At 32.6% G+C, this 9127-nt stretch overlaps 1 long non-coding RNA gene and 1 pseudogene across 4 annotated transcripts; one reads left to right on the forward strand and one right to left on the reverse strand.

The window, feature by feature from the left end:
* Positions 1–478: 478 nt before the first annotated feature.
* LOC147393232 (uncharacterized) lies at positions 479–4915 on the reverse strand. 4 transcript variants are annotated; one of them, XR_015182211.1, is made up of 6 exons: positions 3623–4915; positions 3143–3213; positions 2419–2499; positions 1865–2004; positions 824–865; positions 479–596 (listed from the first exon to the last, which is right to left on the reverse strand). It is a non-coding gene; the product is annotated as an uncharacterized LOC147393232 (long non-coding RNA). The 4 variants fall into 4 exon arrangements; XR_015182209.1 differs by having other exon boundaries at positions 3337–4915; XR_015182212.1 differs by lacking the exon at positions 2419–2499 and having other exon boundaries at positions 3623–4900.
* Positions 4916–7368: 2453 nt separating this feature from the next.
* LOC147393233 (large ribosomal subunit protein uL5z pseudogene) lies at positions 7369–7785 on the forward strand (annotated as a pseudogene).
* Positions 7786–9127: the final 1342 nt, after the last annotated feature.

A 9127-nucleotide genomic window follows, 5' to 3' on the forward strand; every position in this document is an offset into this window, starting at 1 on the left:
TTCATAGTGATTCATACGCAAAAAACTATGAACACTTTTCTAATTTTAGCATGTTATTCATAATCCTGGTAGTGATTATCATGATTCAAATCCATCGAAACTATATAACACCACCTCTGTCAAGTGGGCCCAAGCATAACACTTTCTAAAAGTAAATGATGTGTGATGCACTAATAGTGTAGTAGTGGAATTACACATCAGGCAAGCTCAAGTTCCATGAATGATTTATCAATACCCAGGCAAGTTCAGGAGTTTTTGTAAGATCAACCAAACCAGCGTGATGAGTATGGTAGGATAACGGACCCCAATCTGGGGTTACTTGAATATTGGAAGTCGAAAACATTGGTGTCTGTCCATGAGAATATGCTGGCTAAGGCACCAATTCAAGCCCATTTTTGTTCTGGCACGAAAAGAAATGAATTTAAGGAAATCCCATTATGAAATAGAGGGAGAAATTAAAGAAAGAAATACGATAATATTGCAGTAGTCAGTGCTGCACCAATGGAAGGAGATGGTGATTGTGGAGTAAAACTTGGATGGTTCAATGAGTCCAAATTCCATGGAGCTAATTGATACTGAGACTCTTTTAACTTTTCCTGTGACATAAATATAAATAGAACTTTAAAAGACAAGCCTAGATGTTTACTGTATAACGATTATAGTAATTCTCTTTTAATCAATACTAATAGTAGTGCTTTCGCTATCCCAAATCATCCTGATTTAGCTAATCTTTCCAAGCAAGAGGTTTTTTGCCACCCAAAGAGGAAAATCAGAACAATTTTGTCAATTATGATCATTATGTCCTCAAATCTACATAACAAACCTCAGTAACAAGGAGCTTCTCCTGCAAATGTTTAAATAGAACCTGCACAAGAGGAAAGCCCATTGGAGTAAACCATCATTCACACGATTTTATCTATAAACAACTTAACATGCATTGAATCAAGTACAATTGTAAAGTCAGTTTATTTGACATCTAAAAACAGTATTGTTTTAACCAAGTCAATTATTGTCTTGACACTTCTCCCCACCTCTACATCCTCTGGTAGATCTTTCTCTCACATTTCTGGAAAGCAGTTATAAGATCTAGACTATAAGAATCCCCATTCCTCAAAAATGGAACATGGACCAAAACCATTCATGGATTGGGAAACAAATCAAAAGCTAACACTGATGCATCGCCGAGTATTTCACTTAAGACGTATTTGAACAACCTTATGGAATCAGCTGAGTTATTTCCGCCCTTAAATAGACATGAGTTTTGAGTTTTGTAGTGTAAAAATATTATACAATTATACCTTTAGATGGACAACCAAAGGTTCTACCTTAGTGCCATTATCTAGTCACTTGTGAGATTATAGAGACATTATTGATATCTTCCAAGGATTGCCTTTTTCAGACATTCAAATCATAGGTTAAGTGCAATAATCAACTTATAAGAAAAAGCATATCTTCAATTTAATATTGTTACACATTCTAATCTCAACCAATATTGTATACCAACATATACAATCAGTAATTTAGGCTTTGTGAATTTCACAAATATGAAAAAGAACACTGATAATCAAGAAGTGAATTTAATAGTAACGAGAATCATATAAAAGCAGGATTATAACTAGAAGAACTAGGAATTTCATTTTCCATAGTTTCACTGCTGAATTTAGCAAAATACAACGTTCAATCAAGGACTATTGTCATAAGAGAGTACAAAGTCTTGAGATGAAAAGTAGGCGAAAAAGCATAACTACAATTGAGTAAAGATAAGATAGTATGAAGAAAGCAATAGCTAAAACTTTGAAGAAAGGGACAACATTATGAGAAATTAATAACTATTCAAGCATTTAAGAAGAGGTGGGTAGCTTACATCAGCGTGGTGTTCTAACAAAACTTTCACAACGTCCTATTGTCCATGGCCACCAACCCAAATCAGCAGTGTACCCACATCACTTTGCGATTCGACATCAACCCCTTTGGAAAGTAAATATCTAAGCAACTCAATGTTTCCTGCAAACATGATGCTTTCTTTAGAACAACGAGCATGAATAATAAGATTATAAATAGAAATAAAACAACGGAAGAAAAACAAACTTGAAACAAAAGGTCAGAATTGACATGAAAGAACAAGAACACACAAATTCCCCAATTTCCCAGGCTAGATGTACTCGTCGTCAGTCGTTAAAAAAAAAAAAAACAGAAAGAGTGCCCACAATTTGACTCAAGTAACACACCCTTTCTTGTAGTCCATCCACAAACTAGTTAATTAATTAGATAAATATTATGAATAAATCATGTTCAGTCATGCTATTTGCAAAGTGAACCTAATCAATTAGCTATAATAAGAAAAGTAAATGACATTCATACTTAGAGCAATCTAGACTAATTAAAAAATTGTATGTAAGCATAAAGTAGGGAACTCACCAATATCAAAAATGGTTTAATACTGAACTAGACATTCATTTGAGCTCCAATGTCATAAGATTGTCACGAGATTCTTTTGAGCTCCATTGCATTTACAAACAATGTTAGAACACAAGTATGGAATCAAAATGAAAATTAATTGAATAATTCATTACAAATTAAATAAATAATTAATTAAACAATGAAATTGACATACCGATGAACACTTATTAAATCATTCATTGCAAACTACGAGCTCCAACTTAGTAATGTTTAAAATCAGGTTTACATTATCATTATTTTAGAATAAGAAAAATAAGGTAAATAATATTCAAACTAAATTAAATTCAAGATCTTCTTAAAACCTATCACAAACATTAAAAAATCAATCAGATTCATGTAAACATCTTCAAATAAGAATACAAGTGTAAAGTCAGAAAACTCATGACCCAACTTAAAATATTAGATGAATTCTCTACTAATTAACTAGTTTCAGTATTGTGAGTCTTAAAATAAATAAAAATTAAACCAGTAAGGAATTATGTTTGTTAGTCCTTTTAAAGAAATTTTACTGAGTTAAATTAGGTAATTGAGACTTCTTGAAATCAACCATTAGGATTTCATGAGAACAAGAAAATTAGATATACATAAATATTTTTCACTAGCCATGGAGACCACCTTAGGAGTATTTGAAAATAAAAAATGCTTTAAGAACTAAGTTTGAGAAGAGAAATAGTAGACTTACAATCGGTGAAGAACTGAACAGTTCACACAAGCTCGTTGATAATGGAACTCTGGAATTCAATCCATCCCAAACTACTCGAATCCACAAAATTTCAAACAAAGATTAGAATAAAATCTCTAAAACATCCAATCTCAAACTAAAACTAAAAATCTTAGAAACAAATGAAGAGACCATCAATGAGGATCTAAAATTACCTGTAATCTTTAATGTTGTTTGAGCTTTGAAGATTTAAAGAGAAATCAAAGAGTGGGAGAGGAAGATGGTTGCAAGAAGGAGGATCGAAGAGTGAGAAAAGGGAAATCATGCCCAAAAATAAAACCACTATAATTTAATGGGAATTGCAACTCTTGCAGGATTCAAAGTAAGAGAGATAGAGAGAAAGTATGAAACAAAAGAAGAGAGGGAGATCGAGAGTCTCTAGGGTTCCCGCGAGAAAATCCCCCAAAACTCAAATAGAGAAATCGTTGGACCAAAATATACCTAGATTCGTCGACGGTTTCGCAACAATCGCCTCCCCTAATCGTCTCTTTGAAGGTGTTTTACCAAAAATCGCCTCTATTTTCTAATCGTTTGAGGCGTTTCTCACCAGATGCCGCTGATTTAGTCTCTTGGACGGCAGTTAATTGAAAACCGCCATTGATGTTGCTGTTTAGGCGACGCTTTTCTAAATCACCCCAAAAAAATGCCTCTAAAAGGCCCTTCTTTTGTAGTGTATCCTTGAAAAATGCTTATAGTACATGATGAAAGAAGATTGAGGGAGGTAGAATGGGATTGGGGGATGCATGTAAAGCAAATAAAATTAAATTACACCCGTACCTTGTCTTCTTCTTCCTTCGGCTTCTCATTCTTGGATCTTTAAAAGGGCTTGAAAATGGTATTTGGACAGAGTTGTGGGATCTTGAAAGCTTTTAAAAAAAGCATTGGACAAAATTTTGGGAGGAAAGAAGGATTATCCCCATTTTTCTTAGAAGATCCTCTATTTATAGGCTTTTAGGAGACCTTTGTGGATATAATGGTCCATACACCACAAGTTCAATTTAATTTTATTAAAACTATATTGAATGACCTATAATACCATTGAGTAAGAGGCCTTGATCATTATTGACACCTTTATGAGTCTTACCAATCATGACGATCAATGAATAAGAGCGTAAATCTCCCACAAGGTCTCTAGAAAATTCTTTAAGGGATAATTTTTTCTTTGTCATTGGAAGGCAATAACTTTGGTAAAAATTAAGGTACAATGGAAAGTAATTATTTTTTTCAATGTGTGGCCTTAAGGAGCAAATAATCTCCTATGTCTCTAAAAAATTTGAGATTAGAAAGGTAATTGCTCTTAAGTTCTAGAATTATATTTGAGGGATAAAATGGTCTACGTCCCTTGAACTTCGTCAAATTATAAAGATTCCTTGATGGGTGGCATGGATTTATCAAAGAGAGGAAGATTTTAAAAGTTAATTACCTTTATTTTAATCTCAACAAATAAAGGTTAATGAGGTAATTTGCTTTTGAGAAATCCAAAGGTAAGAGTTTGAGAACTTACCCAATTACAAGAAAATCAAAGGAGAGAACCTTAATGCTGTAGGCACATCATTTTTGCACTCGTTTGATTTATCAACTGGATGCAAACTCTAAGGTTTTATTTGTTATTAGAAATGTTTCCAAAGTTCAGATGTGATATTTCAAGCAAACAAACTTTAGAAACCACATTACGCTAGGAAAATATAACTCAAAACATAAAAATCATCATTTTCAGACTAAAAAAATATTTACAAGAAAAATCATTAAAAAATGATTAAATTACCAAAATAAACCTAACACTAGAACATCCCTAGTGGATATGTTACGCTTAGGAAAACCCTTTTTGAATACATAAAATAACAAATTAAAATCAAATAAATTATTTCACAAATTTTCATAAAATTTTACAAAATTACAAAACCGCCCCTAATAGGATCTATGATCATTTCACGTCAAAAACCCATAAGTAACACAAATTAATATTCTCATTGAATTCCTTACAAAAAATTAATTATGAAACAAACGATATTCCAACGTAAAAGTCCTCTTTGAGGGTAAAATGATAAATTTTCAATTCTAAAATTCTAAAATCTAAAACTAATAATTAATATAAATTGAAATCTTAATAAATCAAATTAAAATTTTTAAATAAATAAATTCAATTAAGTAAGCTTACAGGTCAAATTTCAAGTGCTGGCCTATTTATTAAAGTGGGACATACTTGATATTTAATAAAGAACCCTCCATTGGGGGTCCCAAAGAATTCATAATAATTTATAAAGAACTCTTCATTGGGGGGTTCTCTAAAATTTTAAAAAACCCATTCTACATAACTTTAAAAAATCAAATAAAACTAACTAAAATCTTATCTAAATCACTTAATAAATTAGTTAGAATAGACCTTATATCTAAGAGACCTAATAAAATCATAATCTTATTAAAAAAACTCTTTAAAAAGAAAACTCTACCAGGGTTCTCTAAAATTTTAAAAAACCCATTCTACGTAACTCAAAAAAATCAAATAAAACTAACTAAAATCTTATCTAAACCACTTAACAAATTAGTTAGAGATAAACCTTATATCTAAAAAACCAAATAAAATCATAATCTTATCAACAAAACTCTTTTGAAAGAAAATTCTACCACTTAATTTCACAGGTCTTAAGAAATCATAAAAAATAAGGGTCAAAAACTCTCCAAACCTTTCTAAAATCCTAAATCTAGAGTCCCAAGTCAATACCTTACCTTAAATCCCAATTTTCAATTTAAAATACTCATAAACCCCTAAAAACACCACAAAAAAGTCACAAAAAACAATCTAGATCTAGAAGAAAAAAGTTTCATCTTGAAGATCAGAAGTAGATATTAAAATAAAGATAAAGCGAGAAGATTCATACAATGAACGCTTATCACCAATTTCTGAGGGGACTCATCGTCATAATCACTTGGATAAATAAAAAGATAATTTTTTATTTTATTTTTGTTATGAGTTTAAACCATTTTACAATGTAAATATTTGAGAGGAGTAGAGATCGACTTTCGCACGAGATTGATGCTAATACCTTCCAATCTCGTAACCTAATCTATGTACCCATAATTTATTCGTAGCTTAGTGTTCTTTATATGTTTAAAGTCATATTTGGTTCCTAGACCATGAAACTTGGTGGCAATTCCAAAAAAATAAAAATCAGATCTGCACACGTGGATCGAGGACGTTTTCAATGGCGACTCCACTAAAGATAATTTTGATGATCAAACTTGAAAATCCCAATATATTAGTGCATTGTAAAATTGGCCTAGTCTTTTTTTATTATTATTATTTTTTTTTTCAGCATGTTTGTGGATTGTTTGATTGATTTTATAGTTTTTGGGCACTTCATCCCTAAAGGTTTTTTTCGTCCAATCGAAGGTCACCTTTGACCACTCAAAACAATTCAAGATTTCAAAAAATAATTAATTAAGGATAGAATGGTGGTTATTAAGATAAGGAGCCAATAAAAGTATGAGAGAAAAAAAAAAACAAAAGGGAGTGTGATTGGCAAGATGTTAAAAAGATGAAAAGAAAAAATGAAAGGTCAAAAAAGAAACAATTCGTGGGCTACTGTGAAGAGAGAAAAGAAGATTTTTTTTCTTCTATATACAAAAAAAAAAATTCCAATGAGAGAATTGGTGCTGTTGTGTGTGGTAAAGGGGCATCAAAGAAAAGAAATAAAAAAAAAGGAATCTCTCACTTTTTATCTCTCTCTCTCTCTCTCTCTTTTTTACAAAATAAAAAAATAATGCAAAAAATTTTATCCTTCAAATCCCAATCTCTCTTCTTAAAACCCTATCTTTTGTCCCATCAAAGTAGTATTCAAGATCCCTCTTTCTCTGCAACAACTATGCATCCACGCTTCAACGAAAGTTCAACAAATCTCATTTGTTTCTCACACCCTCTGATCTCTCACACCCTACCTTCTCTCCTCCAAATACAAATAATCTCTCTCTCTAACCAACAACAATCCCTTTCATCTTTCTCATCTACTTCAAAGCATATGGTGGTCCATTTGGTGAAGAATCATCCGTTAAAGCCATTGATCTTCTCTTCACTATTCTTGGATTCCTCATTTTGCCCTTTATTTGGAACATCCTAGAAGCCCTAATCATAGTTGAACTCACCACTGCGTACTCTAAAAAAGGCTTCAGAGAAGAAACTCTCAAGGTCTATGAGGGAAATTAAGGTTCAAAAGCTCGTCCTCAACATCTTTATTAGTGAAAGTGGAGATCGCCTCATTAGAACTGCTAAGGTCTTGGAATAGGGTGAGAAAGTGACGTAGCTTCTCGAGAATGGGTTGAATGTGAAATAATACAAGTTGTTGAGGAAGAACTTCAGTGATACTGGTTGTTTTAGATTCAGTATTCAGGAACACATCGATCTTGGGATCAAGTACAATCCTTCAATAGGTATTTATGGTATGGACTTCTATGTTGTTCTAGAACACCCTGGGTATCGTGTGGGTTGTCGTCGTAGGTGTAAGTCTCATGTCGGAATCCAGCACAAGGTCACCAAGGACTCAATGAAGTGGTTCCAGGTCAAATACGAATGTGTGATCCTTAACAAGGCCCAACATATCACGGGGTAGTAGAAATATCCCATCAATAATTGGATTGGTTTTCAAGTCTTGGAAATCTCAAGTTACTTTATATTATTTTTGCTAGACCAGGGTTGAAACTTTTTTTTCGAATGATCAGAATTTCGAGCTATAGTAGTAGTATTGCTATAAATAAAATAAAAAAATAAAAAATAAATGAAAAGAAGTATTTTTTATTTTTATCCTAATTGAAGTTTTTGTGTCGATCTTGATGATTAATATTGTTTTGTACTATCCTAATTGATTGATCATCATTGCTCTATTTTGCATTATTCTGATTGATTGCCTATTTGATATGCCATGATCTTAATTGATATATATCTTTGATGTGCATGCATTGATCTTGATTTTGATGTTATGGATATTTTTATATTTTATGATTAATATTTATTTGATATTCTTACTTTGGTGATGTAATGTGGCCCATGGGCCCATTTATCCAAAAACGCCCCGGGTGCACCCCATCCTATTTACACACACCACTAGAATGTCTAAATTATGATGCATCGCACGCTTGTATGTCCTTTATAATCAACGTGGTACTAGTACGTGGCTTGATCTCCTCATGGGATGCGACGTCATTCATGAAAATCACACCTACAGTCACATACCTCTATGGTATATAAAATTGGGTCATCAATACCGTTTGATCAAGTGACCCTGAAAGGTATATCGATGCACCCACGCTAGAGCAACCCGAGCTTCTGTCCTATTGTAAGCCACAAAGTCACATGTCCTGATTGCCAACATAGTACTAGTATGTGGTTGGTTTCCTTGTGAAACGTTAAACCATTTATGAAAGGTACAACCTTAGCCTCATACCTATACCGTATATCAATCCAAATTACCACGTACTTTGTGATTGAGTACGCTTGAGAAAGATATAGGTGCATTTGGGCAAGTCCTAATCACTTGGTATTTGCCAGTTTAATTTAATGGATTGGACAAGATTGAGATCAGTAAAAAAAAACATATTAAGGAATATACCGATTAACACAACCTGGATCTTACTTTTTAAGATCATACAACCCTTAATTATGGTTTGAAATTTTCTAAGATTCATGATCAATTGGCAAATTATCTTCGTTTAATATTTCTTTCTCAGAATGTTTTATTGGTTAGATACTCTGAATCTAGATGGTTAACTTAACAAATGCTATTAAGAGGGACCTTTATTTCTAATTGCTAAAAAACCTATTCTCGGGTTTACAACCATTAATTCCCCTTCAATGGGGTTACAGGGTTATCATTGCACCTAAGCTCAAGCATCCACTGCCTAGCTAGGGTCATAAGTCTGATTGGGTAGAATGAACGTCAGTATTAAGTCAACAGT

This window comes from Akebia trifoliata, chromosome 10 (genome assembly GCF_017979445.1).
Source record: "Akebia trifoliata isolate Shusen 1 chromosome 10, ASM1797944v1, whole genome shotgun sequence".
Lineage (NCBI taxonomy): Eukaryota > Viridiplantae > Streptophyta > Magnoliopsida > Ranunculales > Lardizabalaceae > Akebia > Akebia trifoliata.